Below are 21,438 nucleotides of genomic sequence, written 5' to 3'. Positions count from 1 at the left end.
ATCTAAAGATCCAGCTTTAACTAAAGAAACACTTTATTTGGGTTAGTTTAACTGAGACGTTCATCCAGCTTGAAACTTTTTCTCCTCTTAGTTTCACTGTAAAAATCACAGAATCACAGAATCACAGAATGGTCGAGGTTGGAAGGGACCTCTGGAGATCATCTAGTCCAACCCCCCTGCTCAAGCAGGGTCACCTAGAGCATGCTGCACAGGATCGCATCCAGGCAGGTTCTGACTATCTCCAGAGAAGGAGGGATCTGTTTGCGGAGCTCCATTTGGGCTTGCCTGTGGTGGGACTGATCAGCTCATTAGCTCTCCCCCATACTGTGGTACAGGATGGGAGAACAGCCACAAAACTCCAACAAGTACAACAGGGACGCACTACAAAAAGCTACTCCACCCATGCTCCAAAAAACACAGTGAAAAATGGTTGCCTGTTCTACACTAAAATTTACTGCACACATCCATGTAAAGGAAAGCTGTCATTGAACAGCAGAAAGTAACAACACCCTCTCCCTTATCCATAGATCTTCCTTCTTCTCCTAGAAAACAGCACATCAGTGATTTAGTACCCTGGTACAGAGGAGAGCCAGGCATCTCTCTGCATCCACAAAAGTCAGGCTTCTGACCTGTGTGTCCTTAGCACTGAAAAAATATACATTCTGAAAGTAAAGCCCATAATCCCTGTATGCGCTATTTCAGAAAGCACACGTGCATCATTTTTGGCATTCGTGTTTTTTTTCTGCAGTTATTCTCCAGCATCAGTTTTCTATTCTCAAACTAACAGACATTAGATTACCTGTGGATTTTTTTGGTTGTTTTTAGAAAGAGATATTGGAGAAATACTTTAAAAACAGAAAGCAAAACACAAGCAAAAACAAAATCCCATCTTGCTTACATTGCCATCTATAAAACAGTGCACTTTTGAGAAACTCCCACCACCAGGATAGACACAGAAGGAAGAAAAACAAAAGCTTCTTGCTGCCCTCTGGATTGCAGAAAGAAATGCGGGAAGGCACATCTTCCAAGCCCCTCAGCATGATTTCACAAAGACAGACCAACATGTTTGAACCAGGAAAACACAAGCAATTGGGCTCAGACTGTTAAAAAGGCTTTATTGTTTTAAGGTTGCTGACAGCTTCACTTCATAATTTTGCCAGAGGTATTCAAATGCTTGGTGTTTTTTTGGCCAAGTTACCATTTCAAGGCTCCTTTCTTCAGATTTTTATTTTATTATCAAGCAAGATGTGAAAGAGGAACAAGACTCCTTCCTGCCTAGCTTTTGTACACTTGCAAATTCTGTGAGGGAATGATTCATACTTCCTTTCTATTCCTCACTAGCTGAGCAGCAGAGGTTTGACAACAAGTGGAGCTCCACCACGAAACTCTGCCATGCCAGCCAGAAGACAAAGTCCCACAGTCATGCCACAGCATCACATGGTCTTTGCCACAGGGACTCCTGATGTAGACGCCATGGGACCAGTACAGAAAAGATTTTCTTGAATTCTTCTTTTTCTTTTTTGTTGTTGTTAATAAAGCCAACTCCAAAAGACACAGACTATTTCTAATGTACAAAGATGAAGGGCTGGCAAAAATAGGATTTTTTCCCCTTTTTTCTAAGTTTCAGAAAAATTAATTTCTGAAAGCTAAAATTCCCAAGATACAAAGTTGGATGGTTTTGCCTCTTTAAGACACCTAGAGCTCACTCAGTGAGTTCATACAGCTGCAATTACCGGGCAAAAGTGCTGATATTTTAACAGACTCCCTTTTGACAGAGAACACAAGAAACTTCAAAGACCTACTTTAAAAATTCAGAAGCCACTGCCTGATTAGCAGTTTACCTAAACGGGAATAGATTAAAATGCTGTAGTTACACTGATAATTACACCATTATAGTTAAGCTAGTAAATATACCCTAACTGTGAGAATTACCTTCTTACTAAATTCCTATGATGTCATGTTTTCAGCTTTGCAGCTACTTGAGATCTCCCAGGACAGATATTCTCATGTAGAAGACATGCAAGAATTATTTTTGAAATAATCCCTTTTTTCTTTTTGTCATGTTTGTATCCTGACCCCATCATTACAATACTAAAGTCAAAATGCATTTCAAGAACGGGTTTTCCTGGATGTACACAATTAAAAGCCATTCATTGCCTTACATCCTCTCCAGGATGAAAGAGAGAATGGACTTATGTTACACATGATGCAATCAGAAATGAGCACCCAACTTTCTAAGCAAAAGACAGCAGTGTGTGTGTGCTGATTTTCAGCTCCTATAAGGACTTTTTCTGAATTTCAAAGCCAACACACAAGAAATCCCTGTCTCCTGCACAGACAAGCTTCAGTCTTACAGTGCAAAGTCGCATCGTGTTCAAGGATCAGATCTATCAATCACAGTTTTTATCCAAGAGTTTTAGGCAAACTTTCAGGTATGTTATGTTAGTGCGAGGCCACAGACCAAGTTAAATTAGGATATTCATCTTTTTCCTCAGTTCTAAAGGAGGCAAGCACTGGACAGGTCTGATCTGCTCACAAAAGCTTGTGCTGCAGAGAAGCTTACTGAGCTGTACCTATAACATTTTGCCCACAAGAAAAAAAAAAAATCAAAATAATGCACCAGACCTTGAAGCTCCTTTAGTGTTATTTACATTTTCATCTAACTTCAGAACTGACTTACTATTGAAACATAATAGAGACATCGAGACCTCTCAGAATTATTTCTTGAGGCTCTGCAAATTCAGACAAACAGCTGCCAACTTTTTTTTTAGATGATTTGGTGCCTTTGTTTCCAGCCATGAATCTGTGTGGCACACAATGCCCTGCTCACAACATTGCTCCGGTATTTAGAGGAGACGACTGTTAATCCTGAGTAGACACCCTGTTTCCACATCTCCATCCTTGCAGAATAATTTTGAATGCTCTGCAGAAGATCTGTACTCCTAAGTTCAAGGGTATCAGAAAATGCTCAGCATGCTACAGCCTTGCTCTTTTAAGCCTACTGAGGCTTCAGACTATTTGAAAAAAAGGGAAGAGGAGCATCATCATGAAGGCAAATGATAAGAAAAAAAGTGGACAAAAAAAAAAAAAAAATCAGAAGAGAGACAAGAAGTAAATAATAAAAAATGGAAGGCAAGGCCTGAGAAAGCAGAGAAAAAAGCATTAACTTCAGAATCACTGTGAAAGAGAGGACTACCATAACACTTTTCAGCTCTTAAGGTCAAAGCTTAAAAAAATAATTCTCCCAAATTCTAGAGAATTAAGAAACTTCTGAGTTTTAAAGATTTTTTCCAGTGACAGACTTAAGCAGGTCAAATATTTATCAAAAAGAAGATCTAAAGACAATTCAGGCATAGTCTATAAATACCTCAAACAGGAAAATGCTAGATGTCAGGAGACAGTGCGTAAATGTATTCAGCAAAGGCACCCAAAATCCAACAGATGTAAATTGTAGCTAGTAACCAAGTCTTAAGCGGGTAAAGCAAACGAACTTAGGTAACTGCAGGCTTCTCAGACCTTTTTAAAAATGCAGAAATTCCCAAGCAGTTCCTCTTTAGCCTCTGCACAAATCATTTACTCAAGACTTCCTCAGAAATGGCCTCTGATAGCCTTAAGAATCTATTAAACTGACATTAAAAAGACATTGATTCTTAATGTGAAAAGTTCAAACTCAAATAGCTGGGCTATCTACTTACGGATGAAAAATAAAGCCCTCCACTGCAAGAATTATCAGATGAAATTCTGTGGCTGTGTTACAAAGGTCAGAGCAGATGAAGAAGATGATACCTTGTAATCATAACACATTTAAAAAAAATCAAAAATTATATTAGGTATACAGGGAAAGAATGAAAAGTAACTCCTTAGAGAGGTACAAGTACATATGCCACTTAAATTCCATGCAAATTGGCATTGTCCCCTGGACTAGGATTTTCAAACTGCAATTCCCACAGAAAACAGATAAATTGTATAATTCAATCCTTGGGTTAAAAAATATATAGTAGCAAGATAGGGTGAAAGCGACCTTTCTTCAGATTACACAACAAGTAGAGGCATTGACTTCACGGCAAGCTGTAGTCCCCTTTTGGAAAAAGGAATAATGATTTTTCCAACTTCCCTCAAATAAAATAAAAATAATTAAGCCATAAATCCCAGTTTACAGGCTTGTTTTCTTTTGCATCACTCGAAGATTTCAGGGTGTTCTACGCTCCCAGAAACACCCTGAAATCTTTAAGGATTTATCCTCACAAAACTATCAGAGAGGTAAGCCAGTAGTCTCCCTGCTTTAAAAAGGGAGAGTTGCAGCAGATAGTGATCTGGATACAGTGACAATATCCAGGTAGTTTCTACTGTCGGTTGCTTACAGCAAATCTCTTGCCATACCTGCATACTGGAAGGAGCTGGGAGATGCACACAACTGGGTCTACCACTACCACATGCTCACCTCGTGCCCAAGAAGGTAAACTTCCATTAAAAACAAAAGCAGGGTTTAGCTGAGAGGGTGTCAAGGGAAAGGTCTGAGGAGTAAACGGGCAGTGACTTGGAGGGGGAAGGTCTGTCTGAATCTGGCATTGCACCCAGAGCCGCAGCGATGCACAAGTGTCCTTGCTGGGCCAGGTTCAGCTGGGCCATGAGCCTCCCTGCTGTGAAGGCATCCAGCAGGCTAGTAGTGGTAGATGAGAACTGGATGGGTGAAATCATTTGCCCCCACTCATTTGTCCCATCGTTCTGGTGGACATGGAAAAACTAAGCACATCCAACCTGCTCATGAACAAATTCCCAGCTCCCAGAGCACCAAAATTTTTCATCCTGGCCTGTACAAACAACAGCACAATTTACAGTGAATCATGTCCTACTTTGACATTTGCAGCAGGTAAAACTCAGCTTGAATCTAAGACCTGGAAAGCAAAAGCACTCTTACTCCCTCTCCCACAGTTTGCAAATCTTAGGAAGGGCCAGAAAATGGAGAACTAAACTTCTAAATGAGTGTCACACTTAAGGCTAAACTCACACTATTACAACTTTAAATGTAAATAAGGGCCTGTACAGTGTTGCAATGGCTGCCATAACACAAGCTTCGTTTTTAGAAACAGATATGAATCAGAGCCTCCGTACACAAAGGTCTACCAGCAGCCTGTGTGCCAACATGATAGTTTTCCTTGAACGCTTGTCTATCTACTCTGACACAGCACCGTTTCATTGCAATTGTCCAAATCTATAGACACATCTGCAGCATATCAGATGGTTCTGGGCTTAACACGACCAATACAGCAAGTTCTTCATAGTAACAACAATCTCTAATCACCCTCTCCAGTACACTCGCTCTCAGGCTACTTTTCTGAGATTCAATTCCTTTGTGAAATTAGGGTAAAACTTCCATTTTAGCCCACGGGACAGTCAGGGCAGTGAGATCCTGAGCTTTGCACCACAGTAAGAAAGGTAAGAGGTATGAATGCCACCCTGATTTTCTCTAGGCTTCTTTTCCTTTTCAGATAGAACCAAAGGTTCTTTCCTTTTACCCCAAATTAATGCTTATCTCCTCTGTTATACTCCAGCTATGTCAAAATATTGTTATGCCTAAATCAACAGTCTAATGGGGATTCTTGCAGGATGAGGAAGCCCGTAACTTCTCCGTTCAATCAGATAGCAGCATAATGCTTGCATGAATTTGCAGTGACTGCCAAATCAGAAAAAAAAAAAAAAATCTCCCCAAAATGCTGTGGATTTTAAAAATGAAAGATTTCTGCTTTGAGCCTCTACAGTTAACACCACATCCACAGGCAAACACGACTTTGGTTCTTACTTCAGTGGCTTTTCACAATATTGATTCAAAACCCATCTTAAAACACCTGGGCCTAAAATTACAGATTGACTATATAATCTTAAATAGACTCAGTCAATGTTTTTCAGATAGATTAATCTTTGTTTGCTTGCAACAAGTCAACCCTCAGAAGCATAGCAATCTCAATCTTGATGCTTTGTTCTGTTAAAGACAAACCCTTTCACAGTAGTTGAAATTAAGATAATTAAGGAAATCAGAAAGCTTTCAGGAGGCTGGAAGTGGGAATAAGTGATGTCTCATTCTTCCTGTCTCCATCACAACACCCTCCAATTCTCTACCTAGGCTGTCCCCATGGCAGAGACAGCAGAGTAGACCTGTCCTGAGGTCCTGTTCTCATCAGACAGCTCACCCCCTACCTAGCAAAGCTTTCTCTTTGGAAGGACCCGCTCTTCCTTCCTCCCTGCCCCAAACACACAGACCAACCACCTTACAGCACTTTGCTAGATAGATGGAAAGAGCCAAATGGGCAAAGAGTTGAGCCACACTGAGCCACAGGCTAAGAAATAAACGGACATCATAGATGTCACAAAACCACAGAAGTATCAGCATGTAGTAACTGCTGTGGTGCATATTCAGAAACATAATCACTTCTTGCAACAAGCAGGATTTTGACATCACCTCCACACCTGGTCAAAACTAAACCAAGCCACTTAATGTACTCTTTGCACATTGTGGGAAGAAGAGAGAATTCAGGGAGAAAGATAAGGGGGCACACGGGAAAAACAGTACGTGGCAGCCAAAGCACACCACCCGTTTGCAACATGAGTAACGAACTAGCTGGTGAAGGCCAGACAGTTTGGAGCGATATGGAGGTATCACGGTCCGCCCCGACCACAAAGGGTTGCATCCCAAAAAATAATTGCTGCTCACAGACTTACTGTTGACCTATGGTGCCCCCAGCCTCATTATCCCTGCTTACCATATTAAAAATCACGCCCTTTGCTGCATAATGATATGTAAATAAGGGGGACATACCCCCAACAACTGTGCAAATGGCAATCTGGCCAATGAAGTATGTCTGCCGCGCTTCCACATCCCACCTTCAGCAACTATAAAACAGAGGACAGCTCACTAAAGTTTTTGGAAGGGAAGAAAACTGAACCACCGACCTGTTCACCGGAGATTGCTGACGAGCGAGCCTCCTTCTCCCCTCCCCCAAACAGGGACGCCTCTTTGGTAAGACTTGCGCCTCCGACAAACGTCGGACGTTACCCGGGAAAATATATTATTATTGAAAGCGCTTAATTGTTAGTTTGAGCTCATAGAAAGAAAATTTGTAGCAGCAAGTGCATTTATCAACGGCAATTCCGAACCTGTTGTATCTGTCGCTTTAATAAAATCTTATTCTTTTTACTTTGCGAAACTGTCTCAGGGAAAGTCCTCAAACAGGGGGCTCTGGCAGGCAAACGTAAATTATAAAGATAAGGAAGGGCCTTCCGTCCCTCCCTTTCACACGACACACATATTCGCTTAACAGCAGCTCTATGTGGAATCTGGGAGATACCAGACAGAAGACTTGCAAGATACTTGCAAGATGTTTGATTTTTTTTTTTCCAGTTTAATAAGGTTGCCTAGACACCCAGAGGTTGATATGCTCCTCCATCCTCAATAAGAACTGGTGCTTTCTGGCAATTGATTTTTCCTGAAGCCAAGAGCTCCAGGAATTTTCATACATGCAGGAACCCATGTCCGGACCTTTGGCTGGATATCATACCATTTTCATCCCATCATTCAGACTGATAACCATACCACTCAGCACCAGACAAATAACAACCCTGGTCAATCTTCCTCTGCAATTAATGAAAAGCAACAGAGCTCCTCACAAAGCAATGCAAGAGCCCAACTTAACACAGACAGTGCAAATACTCTTCCTGGAAGAAGGCATGTACGAAGTCACCATTCAAATGCAAAAGAGAGGATTGAGCACTAGCATGTTCACAAACAGGGTCTCTTAGTTTTGGCACACCATACCAGTCAGACCACAAGGATTCACCTGCATCACCATTCTTGGACACCAGTGTTTTAAATACACATCTTAAAAAAACAAACCTAAGAAATTCCCCAAAGTACCTATTTTTACTCATTTAACTTAAAGTATGCTTGGAACTCATGGTTCAAAAGAAGCATAAATTCTTTAAAAATGCAGATAGTTACAATTCAAACTCTTGAAAGCTATGAGATCCATAAATGCATTTTTAAAAAGGAAGGGATATAAACACTGACTTCAGGAAAAATGTATTCTATGACTATCATAACTTCAGAGCAAGTTCCCACTGCTCAAGAGGAGAGGCTGGGGCCTCCCATTCACAAAAGGCTGGATCAGCAGTTTGAAACTGCAGCTTGCAGTTAGGGGCAGTACATACTGCATGGATCTGGGATCAGCAAGGCCTGATCAGCTCAGAGTTTCTCTCTGCTCCTCCACTGATGGAGAAATAGTGGAAGTATCACAGTATGTTCAGCAGCATGCCAGTGCAACTGCACAACTGAGCATATTGCCATAGCTCAGGCTCTACCCATTTCCTTCTCGCCTGTCAGTTGTGTGTCAAAAAAAAACAAAACAAAACAAAACAAAACAAAACAACACAACACCCCCCCCCCCACACACACACAGATATTTGCAGATTCTGATCCTTGTGACAGGCAGGAAAGCTACAGCACACCCTACCAACTGCTTCACAGAATACACCACAGTTACACCTGGTATTATATATGTTCTTAAAACTTGCATAAATCCAAAAAGAATAAGACACATAAGACACACGTAAATAAGAGCATGAGAATACAGCTCAAGAAAACAGAGATGTTTCAGGATGTTCAAGGAATCGTTTTTGATATGCCTTGTCTTACATAACCCAGAAAGATCCCAAACACTGAAATCTGTAAGGAAAAACATTATTTCTTATCCAAAAAACAGAGGAAGAATCATGACAAAGTCTGAGATATTTGTGTTTAAATGACTTATCAAAAATATTGCCTGATCACAAAAGTTCTAGAATACTTTATTACTTTGTAGATGAGAACACTGTTTCATCTGACTGAAAACAGGTGTTGGGAGGGGTTGCCCTGTACCTTTTCACAGTCCGCTGGACACATTTTTTTGTCCTATTTTTTAAATGGATGCATTCACTCTCTAAGTGTTTGTGCATGCCCCCAGGCTCAAAATAAGACAAAGAGGAAGTCTCTCAGTGGTTTTAAATAGCACTTCCTTTGACATTGGCTCTCTTTTTCCAAGTCTGCAAAAGCATCTTTGAATTTTAAATTAAGCAAAAATCTCAGACCTAGGACATATACTGAAAATTACAATTGCAGCGCAATTCGTGAATTTAAACATGTACGTATATATGGCTTGTCTTGTCTTTTAAAAGCAGTCTTAAAAAAAAAAGCTTACTCCACTTCACAGGACAGGATATGATGATGAAAATCAGGAAAATTTTGCTTGCAGCAATTAAAGAAGAGGAAAAGAAGCATATCCTTCACAAAGGAGGAACAAAGATGTTCAGCAGTCCATCCATAGTAAGAGAGAAATTAAAACAGGAATAAACTTAAAAAGCTGACTGAATGCCCTGCTGAACTGGGGTCTATGGGATCAATCTCAGCAAACTCTGTAGGAATTAATGACAACATTCCCACAGGAATAGGCTTGGTCTACATGGCAGAGGAACTCCAGTTTGTTAGAAAGTTAAGTTTTGTCCCTATAGCAACACAACATTTTCATGTTTTTTGTGTTCCACTGTGTCATTCTTCTCTATTACTGGCTTACAGAAAATAAATCAATTAAAGCATTTTTCTGTGAAGAATTAGTTGATTCAATATTCCTTATAATGTTCCTACTCAATAAAGCAGTTAAACTGTTGAGACTCTGATCACAAAAGGCTCTTATGAAGGCCAGAGCTAACAAAAGGAATAGATTTTCTCTTCAAAGAACAGAACAGCAATGACTATAATAGTCAGTATTCTATCAAACTTCCAGATCTCCCTCAAATTTTCACTTAAATGTAATTTCCATTCTGTTTTAACTTAATTAAATCTCAACAGCACCAGCTGATCAACTACATACCCATCAATTCAGATTGAGCTGACAGCATTTTAACAAAACAGTAACCAAAGTGCTTCAGAGAATAGTGATACACTGTATATTCTCAGTTTGAATGCTCTTTTTCAGTGCCTTGGATGACAGAATCTGTCTTTTTGTAAAGGGGATTAATTTAACATGTTCTTTTCAGGATTTAAGCTTTTCTTAGTTTCTAAGCAACAGATTTGCATATGCTAAAACAACAAAGAAAAAATGCTTTTTACATCATTTATCAACCTACCTGATTAAAGTAAAAGACAGAAGAAAGCAAACAGCAACTGACAGTTCTTTGTGCAACAGATCTGACATGCAGTCAAGCTTTCAAAAATAACCCTGTAATTGTAACAAAAAGGCTCAATAGGTGTAAGAGGGAAAAACAAAAATTACAGCACTGAATTATACCATCCCAGCAACCTAGCAAAACCCAAAAGAATAGTTACATAATGGAAAAAAATCATCTAGTATTAGACTACTGTGGGCTAGAATGGCTCGCATTAACTGCTTTGCCCTGGCATTAGAATGGTCTGGGAGCAGAAGCAGACTTCAGTAAGCAGGCACAGATTTGAAGGAAAGCATAAGGCACAGAAAAAACTTTTTTTTGGAAACGTCAACTCTCCAAACTAAAAGTGCTCCACATTCAGTCACACACGGATTTTTCACGTGACCTTCTTCATTAGGATCATCTTACATTTCTACCTATCCATTTTCTGTCCACTGCAGGTAAATACCATACAAAATATGGTTACTTACACCAAGACATACATGTTTCTTTAAACAAGCAACACCTACAATATAAGCATTCAATCAAGGCACAAATTCTCAGTGATGCAGCCATCTTATCACCTCCAACACTGGATTCTGTGCAGTATCAGATATCTTGGCACACAAATCAAGCACCATTTACCAAACCCAAAAGCTCTGCTTTCATGATTCAGTATTGTTATTCCCTCCCTCCCACACCATAATCGAGGTCAGGAAGACACTGCTGCTAACACTGCTTTTGTTGAGATAAAATGGTTAGCTGACATACTGACCACCAGCAGTCAGCTGAAAATCAGTCATGCTTGCCAAGTAATTAAGGGCATTATTCCATTTCAACATCCTGAACAATTCAAGCACATTTTCATTTACTGGGAGGGTATATATCCTATTATCATCACAGCAGGTAATGAACAGGAACATTCAAGGCTTTTTGGCAAAAACCGGTATTGAGATTGGTGAGCCAGGGTAAGACAGAATGTTCTTTCCCGATGGCTGCAACGAGGTGTGAGTTTACTAGCTACTTTTTTAGAATATCCATAGGCAAACTCTTCTGTAACAGTGTCTTAGGATGCTCCTGTATTACCTCTAGGGCATCTTATACCCCCTCCCAAAATAAAAGAACAATTCTGTCACCCTATCAGTTCTGTATCTCAGCACATTACTGGAATCACTGTAAGCTTGCCAGCAAATTTCTGTAAGAGTGGGTTTAACTTTCTTACACTGTGCTAGCAGCCAGCAGTAGCACGTGGATGGGTAGTATGGATGAGCCCTGCATACTAGTTCTACAGCAGTAATTACTACTTGCAGTGGACAATGCACTAAGTCATCACGGGGTATTTCAATATGCAGCCTGGCTATGACTATATGCAGTATCTTTCCAGAGCTTGAAGTTTGGGGGGAAAGATGCAACACCCTGACAACAGAACCTAGGTCAGATGTTATCCCCATGCCAGGAGATCAAGTGCAATGTGACACACACGTTTTAAAAATAGGAAATTGACTCTGCTCATCTCCACCCTTTTTGTTGGGGAATCCATCGCAATGACATGGCAGAAGCTTATTGCCGAAAAGCTTGACCCAAAGGAATCCCATGCATGTGAACAAGGAGGGAGAGTCTGTAACTGCAGCTTAGTCGGCAGAACACAACTCCCCCTGCAACGGCGCTGGCGCTCCAAGAATTTAGGAGGAGGGGGTTGTTTTGTTCATTAAATTTGCATAGCTAAGCTTGAAACCAAAGGTATAATTCCCTGATATCAGAAAAGATCTGCTATTGGTGGGGCTTGATGGCTGTGGTGGTTTGCACTGATTTGCTAATTAATTCTTAGAGACCTGTGTTGATATTCTGGTAGAGTACGTGAAATCAACAAAAAAATTACTAATTCTAAACTTACAAAGGTTAAAAAAAATCTTTTTGCAACATATGGCTTCGCTTCAGGCCAGAATGAATTGAAGCTTTGACTACTGTCCTATCCTCGCTGAGGTGTTCTCATGATTGTTTTGCTGCACTCTCATTTTTCTCACCCCGTTAATACTCCTTGATGTTACACCAGCTTGGTATGTTTGGCTTGTCCTTTGACTTCCAGTTCTTTCTTTTGTACTGCTTCTTGACTAATCTCCTACCCCTTCTCCTTTTCACATTCTTTTCTTCTCACCCAATTCACCCCTCCCCTGTTGCTTTAGTCTTCTCACTTTGCTTCTTTCACCATTTTGCTGTCCTGCTCATGCAGCTCCTCCAGTTGTCCTAAGAGGACGCTTCTTCCATATTTCTGCTTGAGAGTCTTCCTGCTGCTTCAGTGACTCTGTAAACCAAATCCTGCTCTGCCACACACATACACTAGGAACAAACACAGCATGGCATCGCTTTGGGCAAGCCCAAAACATTAAGACTGATCAGGTCTGACCTACAGCTTCACTTTACACAGCATTTGCTTACACAGATGGGTTTCTTTTCCTGGAAAGCTTATTAGCTAACACTGCAGTGTGCACAGAATTCATGGCATGTTCAACAGGGTGTGAAAAGCTTTCTTGGTTGTTAGCACGGACGAGATTACCAATTTCAGAATTCTGCAAAGAACACAGAAAAAAGCAGCAAGAACAGTAACGACCCCAGGGAAAAGGGGAAAAAGCATGGGCACCCAGAATTAATCTGCTGTTCCTCAGACAGTACCTTTCATCCCAAACAATACTACTACAACAGGTTGCTCATGTACTGGCTATCTATCAAACATGGGTTTGGCTGTTGTTTTCTGAGCTCTGTGTGTGTGCGCGTGTGTAGAATTTCTGTTATTTTAATCAAAAAGGGATGCATCTGAGTATATGCTCTAAGTAGCACTCTGGTGAGAAGAGCATCAGTCTGTCACATTACAGATAAGGGAGATGAGCCAGAGAGACTGAGAGAAAGACAAAATTTTGGCATCCTTAGATTTCAGACCCCTCTGCTTTAGACATACCATTTATTTAAGCATGGAAATTCGAGTTATACTTTTGTTTAAAAAAAAAAAAAAAAGTCAGAAAGTGCTTTTGTCTCAGGGGGTTTCTATTTGTCTTTCTGAGCAAATGCCCAGAGGCAGTCACCCCATGCCTGGCCTCGCCGCTTCTTGGTGGAGCTCCCCCCCAGGCTGCCGGCAGCAGCTCAGCCAGCAGCTGCCCATGAGGGACAGGCTGCCTTGACCCCCGGCAGCTGAGAATTTTAACTTTACAGGGCCCTCACATTGTATATCCAACTGCTTCTTAGCAACATACAGCATATAGCACCAGATGACATGACAAAGATTAACTTTATCCGGTTTTATTCAATGCAAACCTGTGGTTGAAACTCTGGCTTCAGCACCAACTTATTCAAGAGTTAAAATAAACAAACAAAGCCTTTAATAATAATGACTATTTAAAAAAAAGATTGCACACTGTCATTTGCTCTCTTTCTCCCTGCCTGTAACTATTTAATACACCAACACTGCAACACACTGGATGACCTTCATTTAAACAACAACAACCAAAAAATTTACACTACTCTGAAAAATAAATCGGAAGATATTTTAGTCAAATTGGTATATTTCTAAGTTAAAAAGTACCTTTTGATTTAAAATCCAACACAGTACAAAAAGTAACAAAACAGTAAGTTACAATTTAATCCTTCCCGTAAAACAAATTAAGGAAATACTATAGCACAGGGTGGAGGAGAAAAAGGAAATAAACAGCTTTTACCAGTGCATTAAGCTTTCATTTTCCTCTAAATGAGCTCATGATCCATAATGTTTTATCCTTTCATTTTTATACAATAAATGAAAATATGCAGCTTTCATGAAAATTCTTCATCAAAGGCTTTTCTTCTGATACCACCCAATAAGAATCCATACCTATTTAGCTTGAGAAATGTATCATGACAGTTTACCTGAACTTTACATTCAGAACATAAAATTCAGCACACTCTCCTTATCGATTTAATGTATGCCAGTGAATCCACTCAAAGTAATTAAACTATACTGTAAGAAGACCATAAATCAATTTCAGGTTCACAGCATTTTTGTTTCTCACCAGTAAGTGTCCATGTCCCTATCAGAATTATTTTTAAATGACATACAGCCATACTATACTTTTATCTCATTCCTGAAAGCCTCTTGCATGCCTGAAGCATGTGAAGGTAAGCATCTCTGAAAGCTCCCTGTACCATTTACACAGCGAACTTCTGTGCTTCATTCAGCCTGAATCACTACATAGAAGGACATCTGACCCTTGGGACTCATGTCCTAAAAAAATACCACAGTATTGGTTTTAAAACCCGAGTATTTTTTCTAAAACCAACAGCACCATTTTAATACTATTGCTTTTACTTAATATTTTATTTATTCAGAAGAGCATTGCAGAGGTATAACACTGCTAATCATTTGTAGAAACACAGTCACCTAGTAAGCAAAAGCTACACGCTGTCTGAAGTCTTAGGATGCCTTTTGGGGAAGGAGGAAAGCCATTTTTGTTCCAAATCAGCAATACTTGACTCTAAAAGTCAAAATATTTGACTAAAATTTTACATTATTTTTTGTACTGAGTTGGATTGTAAATCAAAAGCTACTTTTAAAAACAGAAATAGTACCAGTTTGACTAAAATATCTTCCAATTTATTTTTCAGATAGAGCAGTGTACATTTTTTTGTTTGACGGACTTTAAATGACCTTGTTTGGTCATTTCATTACCTCCTAATCAATATTCCTGAAAAGCAGGTCTGCAGAAACCAATCCTATGACAGGCTTGCTGAGAGACACACTATTAAACTGGGAAAATCTTACTATAATATCATTAAACTGGGAAAACCTACCTCCCAACACCTGGCCCAACCACTCAATTCCACTCCACACCACTTAACTGCCTCGTAAAGCAGGAGCACACACTAATCGGGGCCAAGGGGGCACCACACCTGGCTGCCAGGGCGCACACTTCTCTCAAACGCAAAACCAGAAGCGCCAGTTCCCCACAAGTCAATATTAACCCACTATTTGAAATAAGAATATCATTAAGGTTAAAAGGAACGGTAACTTTCCTCCTAGGGTTTAGTATTACCCACTCTCCAGGAAAGGAAATTCACTTTGAATTGTGCCCAGACACCTCTTGTGCCAGGGCGCCTCACCCTGAACTGCACACATGGAGCCACGCAACCACTGTAGCCACAAGCTCAAGGCTTGTCACATTCATGTCTCTCAGGCTATGGGGACAGGTCCAACGAGGACCTCATTGCAGGACGCTGAGGGTACCAAACCCATGGCTGGTGTGCCCCGGTGGGGTCAGCATCTCCTACAGCAACCAAGAGGCCCCCAGGAGAGCGCCCACCATTAGCTCCTTCCCCTCCAAAGAGATTCCCACTCCTAAGGGATTCCTGCTCAAGGGCGCTCACTGAGCTCAATACCTTGCAGGGCCACACATTAGCCCTTTCGGGGTCCCCAACAGCAGGAGCAGGCAGGACCCAAGGCTGGCTGAAGCTAGATGTGCAAGCACTGCATGAGCACTGCTCCTAGCATGGTCCCCCTGGAGATCATTCCCCCAAAAGGGGACCACCACTTCCCACTGGGATGCTTGGAGAGCTGGGGCCTCCCCAGCCCCCTCTGCACTCGGCTCCACTGCAGGTAACTTTAAATCACCTTCCTACTATAGTCTTTTCCTAGGAAGGCTACACAGCTATAAAATCACTTGTTATTCAGCTGATGGTCAGCCCAGGGTGTGTGTAAGCATGCACCATGGAGGGATTTTTCTACAGAGATGACAAATAGCCTAGCAATTATTTGTACCATATCCACTTTTACTACCACTCCACCTTTTTCCAGATAGCAGAAGCCTGAGACTGTCACATTTCCCAAAAACACTGAGTTGTTTGAAGACAGGATCTTTTCTACAATGTAAATATTTATGAATCTGCATATATTTATACATATAACACAAGTAAACAGCAAAAAGTACATATTGACATTGAGGAAAATCTTTTAAGCCCTGTAAAGAAAAGTGAGCTTTGGGTTTTTCTGTGGGTGTGTTTAAGAAAGATAAGCAGCAGCTACCCAAAAGATTAGTTACAACATTTCTTGGTGCCAATAGACAGAAAGATTATCTGCCAGTTTGCACCTTCTGCCTTCCTCAAGCAAGTTTCATCAATGCATCATATGCTCATTTTACCACTAGAAATACAGATGATGTGGATTAACCCAATTATATTTAAAGCAAGCAGACCAATACACATTCTCATCTACCACTACTACATAACAAAGTGTACCCTTGAACCCTACAAATGTCAGCTTCTAAGGCCAGATATATAGTAAAGAAGACTCCTAAACTGATGCTCAGTAGTTTAAAATACAAGTATCATTACTAAATTCTCAGCATGATTTGTGGGTATACAATCATATTTCACTATTTTGAAGTGTCCATCTTTCCTGTTACTGTGTCAGAGCTACATACATGCACAGAAGAGATTAATATACATGGCTTTATTTGTTATGTATTCAAATAACATAGCAAAAAGAGTAACAAAACCCACTGAGAGAATAAGGTAATTTAGACTGTCAAAAGTCACTTAGAACAAGTTACCTGTTATAAATATTGATAGTTTTGAAATGTTTATAATTTAAGAGCAAGTAGGAAAGAAAACTAATATAATTGAGGTCATGTCCAAACGGAATCTCAGAACTGTTTAAATTAATCACATTCCCAAGTGCATGCATTTATTCATCTGAACCATTTCCACTGGCCATTCACACTTAGCTTGAGTCAAGCTTCTCCAGCATCCCCTGTAGGAAAACAAGCGCTTAACCTGGTTCAAGAATAATCGCTTACTCAGCTGGGACTTGCCATAGCAACCACAGTTATTAAAAAAAAATAAATGTATAAACAATAAAAATTCAGAAACTCAAACTATCACAGTTTCAAGAGAAGCCAAATCAATCGTATGGTTGACTTTCAATTCGCTATGCTATAATATGCTGTCCGACATCAAAGTTTATTTTACTTGTTGGTACAGTAGTGGAACCACATTAAGAACTTACCCTCAAAATGCAGAACAATGACTGTAAAATGAAACTGTCTTGACAAAAGTATATCTGGAAATTATCCTAAAACTATTTTTCTCTTGTATAGCACTGCAAATGATTCTAGCAACTTTTGGGCAAAGAATGAATAAAACTGAATCCGAGAAAAGGAGCTTTGTGAAGGGTTTTGTTCTAACTCATAACCCCAATCCAATTGCTTGGAAGTTTTCATCCTTCAAGCAAGCCTTAGTCTGAATATCTTTAAAAGCTTTAAGAAATTAAACAAAAAATAAAAATCAGCTGATTCTGAAAACAGAGTTCTAAGAAGATCATGAATCCTGCTCTAGGGAACTAAAGTCACCTTCCAAGCCACCTTTCTCTCACAATAAATAAACAAAGCATTAACCAAAGTAACGTGGCTATCAGACAAACTTCTAACATAAAACATACAGCTGGAATAGGTATCTGTTCATTCTTTAATTATATTTTAAGATCTATATAGTGGGTCAAGAGAGTTTGTGGGTTCAAGCCCAGGGGCAGATTTCCACCTCAAGAAAATCAAAAAAAAAGAGAGAAGAAAAAGAATTTTGTTACGAACGCTTTCGATATTACACATACATAAGTACACTAAAGAACTATAAATTTTTGTAAAGTCAAACAGTCAAGAGCTAAGAAATGAAAAGTTTGGATTGTTTGTGTAACATTTGTTTTCTTTTAGTACAGATTTTTTGTAATTTATGTAGTTCAGCTCCTCTTAGTAGATACTGCAATATTTAAACCTCAGAAATTTTATGTTAACTCTACTGAACACGTCAAACACTACTTCTCTACTCTCTCGTGATCATGACCCTCAGAAGTAATTGACCAAACCCAGGGTCAGTGAACAAAAGGCACAAGGTCTTACTCATCTTCAGCACAGGAGTTTTGCCTGTTTGTTTTTCTTAAGATTCTGGGCTTTTTCTTCCTTCCAAATAATAGTAACAACAATAATAATTTAGGTCTAACAATCTGAAAACCACAAAGTACAACTGAGATATTCTATCATCAACCACATCATTGTCCTTACAGGGGGAAAAAAAAAAATCCAAGTTGCTTTTATAGAGAAACATTACTGTAAATTTCTTAGCAGACAAGATGAGGAAGCCTTAATGATACTGCAATTAAGCCTTCCGACTGTACCCCAAATTTTCCAAAGGCTGTTTCCAAATACCACCTCCTCCCTGGCAACTAGGGAAATAACAGCTGTCTATACCAGCTAGACTTCACAGGCAAGTTAATTGAGAATGCTTAAAGAGCCTTTTATATAAGGTCAGGAGGAACTCTCTTTTTAAAAAAGCAAAATCAGATTTTAAAAGGGCAAAAGTAGGAGTTAGATAAATCCAAGAACCAGACAGAACACTGCTGTGAGGGCTAACAACACAGGTTCAAGCCTATAGCTCAGAGATACTCAGCCTGAGCATAAAACAGTTTGTAAACATGCAATTAATGTAAACATAAACCAAAGATTGTGAAATTATGTCCTAGTATTATTAGAAGTTCCCATTTGAAAAACATACTAACCAATGACACTGTATGCATAAGTTTTCAGTAAGTTTACTGTAATAAAACTTTGGCAAATAAGTAAATGAAATGCAATAAGGACTAGAGATGCTCATTAGAGAACCTAAACTTTACATCTCCCACAGTTTATAGTAAAGTGTTGTTTGACCTTCTAATTAAGGAGAAATTCTAGATGCCTTTCCTCTCTCCTTCAATATATGTGCTTCAGCAACCACTTCAGGCAGATCCACTACATTCCACGAAGACTATTTCCTTGTAATATGTTTCCCTGACACAAGTAACAATTTACATGTCTAAACACTGCTCAAACTTATCATCAGATGGTGCAAGAATAAAAATTAAGGCAATGAAAGCTAGAAAGGTAAAAACTATTAACAGACTTCCTGATGAACTAGAGAAATATATGAAAGCCATTTCAGTGTTAATCTGCTTGCTCATCACAGACATAAACAAAAGGTACAAGGTTACCAGAATACCTACCAGGGAATTATGCACTTACATTGTTACTCTCACTACAACGTAATTATTTTAATTAGAGCATACTCAACTTTCTCAAAAGTCCTACTCTGGTTATTTAGACAGATGCTCAGTCATCTCCTTCAACTGAGAAGCAGAAAGAATCTGCACAAGGATTCTTACTTACTATCTTCCACCTAATCTGCAGGACAATACTGAATACTGAACTAATTGAATACTGAATGCCGGACAATATTGGAAGCAAAGCTCTAGCAATCCCTGTATTGCAAACAAACATATGGACTCCATGCGAGAGAGGACAACTAAAACCCTGCATAAGGAACAGACTTAAAACCACTTTCAAATAATTCACTATGGGGTTTACACACTTTCTGGCCTATTCCCAAAGTGACAGCCTGCCTGCCCGCTGCCGCTGGCAGGTTTGCAGTTCCCCGTCAGGACAGAACAGCATCTTCTCCCCTGGACCCTGCCACGGGCCTGCCACCAGCAAACTGCTCCAGCTTGCCCACAGCTAAGGGGCATCGCTCAGGGCATGCATCAGCACACACTACTTGTACAGCTATAGATATATATATGTGTGCGTGTGTATGTGTATATATATATACACACACACGCTATATACATACATATATATACATACATACACACACACACACACATATATATATATAAGTGCAGCATACACTGCAGCCAGCAGCACGAATTCACCAATTTCAGCATCTAGAGAAAAGGGAATATTTCTGCTGCATTTAAAGAGGCACCTAACAGCTTCGGGGCCACGACCACTCAGATAAGAGGATTAAAAAAGGATAAAAACAAACAAACGCAGACAGAGAACAGCGCCGAGCCGGCTCCCAGCAGAGCCCACGCGCAGGCCGGTGCCTGCGGGCGGGACAGGGCGGCCGGCGCGATGCGGTGCGGCCCGGTCCGCGGCCAGCGCAGCCCCCGGTCCCACCCGCGCCGCGGCCTGCGCGCCGCGGCCGACCCGTCGCGGACAACCGCGCACGGACCGCGAGGGAGAGGGGGGGGGAAAGGAGGGGAAGCAGCGCCCGCAGCCGCGGAGGCGCCGCTTCGCCCCCCCCCCCCGCACCCTGCGCCGCCCCGAGCCGCAGGAAACGCCGCTCACCCGCTGGCCGGGGCTCCCGGGAGCGCCGCGCCGCTGCCTGGCGGCGGGAGGGCCGCCCGCCCGCCGACGAGGGGGCTCGGCTCGCCGCCGCCGCCGCCGCCGGGGGTCGCGTCGCGTCGGCCCGGCGGCTCCTCTCCCTGGGCCGCGCCTGGCTGGGAGTTTCCTGTCTGAGTCACTTCGACTGGGAACTGCGCAGGGAAACACCCTTCCTGCCGCTCCAGCTCCTCCTCCCGCCGCCCCATCCCAAACCTGCCGCCCCCGGCTCCCTCCCCGGCCGGGCCCCGCCTCCCGCCTCCCGCCGCCTCCCCGGCCTGGGCCGCGCCGCGCCGCGCCCCGCTGCAGGTGCGGGGCGGCCGCCGGGCACCTCGGCCACCGCGGAGCGAGGTGTCGCTCTCTCTCTTTTTTTCCTTTTTTTCCCCCTATAACGCCATAGAGGAGCTGCTAGGTATAAACAGATATAAGCAGCCGGTGACTCCTTCATAGCTGCACGTAAACCGGAGCACGCCTCGTTCCGCAAAACGACCACGCTGCGCTCGGTTGGCCTGGTGCGGTTAAGCGCGCTACGGAGGGGCCCGGCGACAAGCGCGAGATGATGCCGTACGCGAAACCCGTGCACCGGCGCTTTCAGGGGCGGAAGTAACATTTTCTCACTTCACGGGGATGGCAGGATCGCGAGGGAATGAGTCCCAGCCTAAAGAATCCAAGGCTAACCTTAACCAAAAGGTATTCAATAGAAAACCCTTTAAAATATTACCTCTAGATGGTGCTCGTGTATGCCTTTTTCATAGCTGAAATGCCACTGTTAATTGAAACTAAAAAGAGAAAAACAAAAAGGCTAATTTCACTCCTAACCTCCAAATTTTATTTTTCTGAAAAACAGTATCATGTATATGCTTGCCTATTTTAAAATGTGAAATAAAAGGAAAATGTGAAAAGGGTAAGTACATTTCTATTTTTGTTCTATTTCTTAAATTAAGATTCATCTACTTGACATTGTACCATAAAAAACTTCTTCATTTAAGTTTGTCATCGAAACTGGTCTTTCTATCCACTGTTTTACAGTAGGCAGAATACACATATCTACTGTATCATCTAGGGA

At 41.2% G+C, this 21,438-nt stretch overlaps 1 protein-coding gene across 5 annotated transcripts in view; it reads right to left on the bottom strand.

Moving 5' to 3' along the window:
- CYFIP1 (cytoplasmic FMR1 interacting protein 1) overlaps positions 1-21,121 on the bottom strand; it is an 86,672-nt gene extending 65,551 nt beyond the window's left edge. For 4 of the 5 annotated variants that reach the window (XR_010883815.1, XM_067294124.1, XM_067294140.1 and 1 more), the window contains exon 1: positions 20,340-20,388. The gene's annotated coding sequence lies outside the window, so the exon portion shown is untranslated. Of the gene's footprint in view, positions 1-20,339; positions 20,389-21,093 lie in introns of those variants that run through there. The other variant, XM_067294131.1, reaches the window with a different exon arrangement.
- Between the last annotated feature and the right edge of the window lie 317 nt (positions 21,122-21,438).

Source organism: Apteryx mantelli, chromosome 1 (assembly GCF_036417845.1).
Source record: "Apteryx mantelli isolate bAptMan1 chromosome 1, bAptMan1.hap1, whole genome shotgun sequence".
Classification (NCBI taxonomy): Eukaryota; Metazoa; Chordata; class Aves; order Apterygiformes; family Apterygidae; genus Apteryx; species Apteryx mantelli.
Note: the sequence above shows the minus strand (reverse complement) of the source record. Positions and strands in the feature narration are given on the sequence as shown.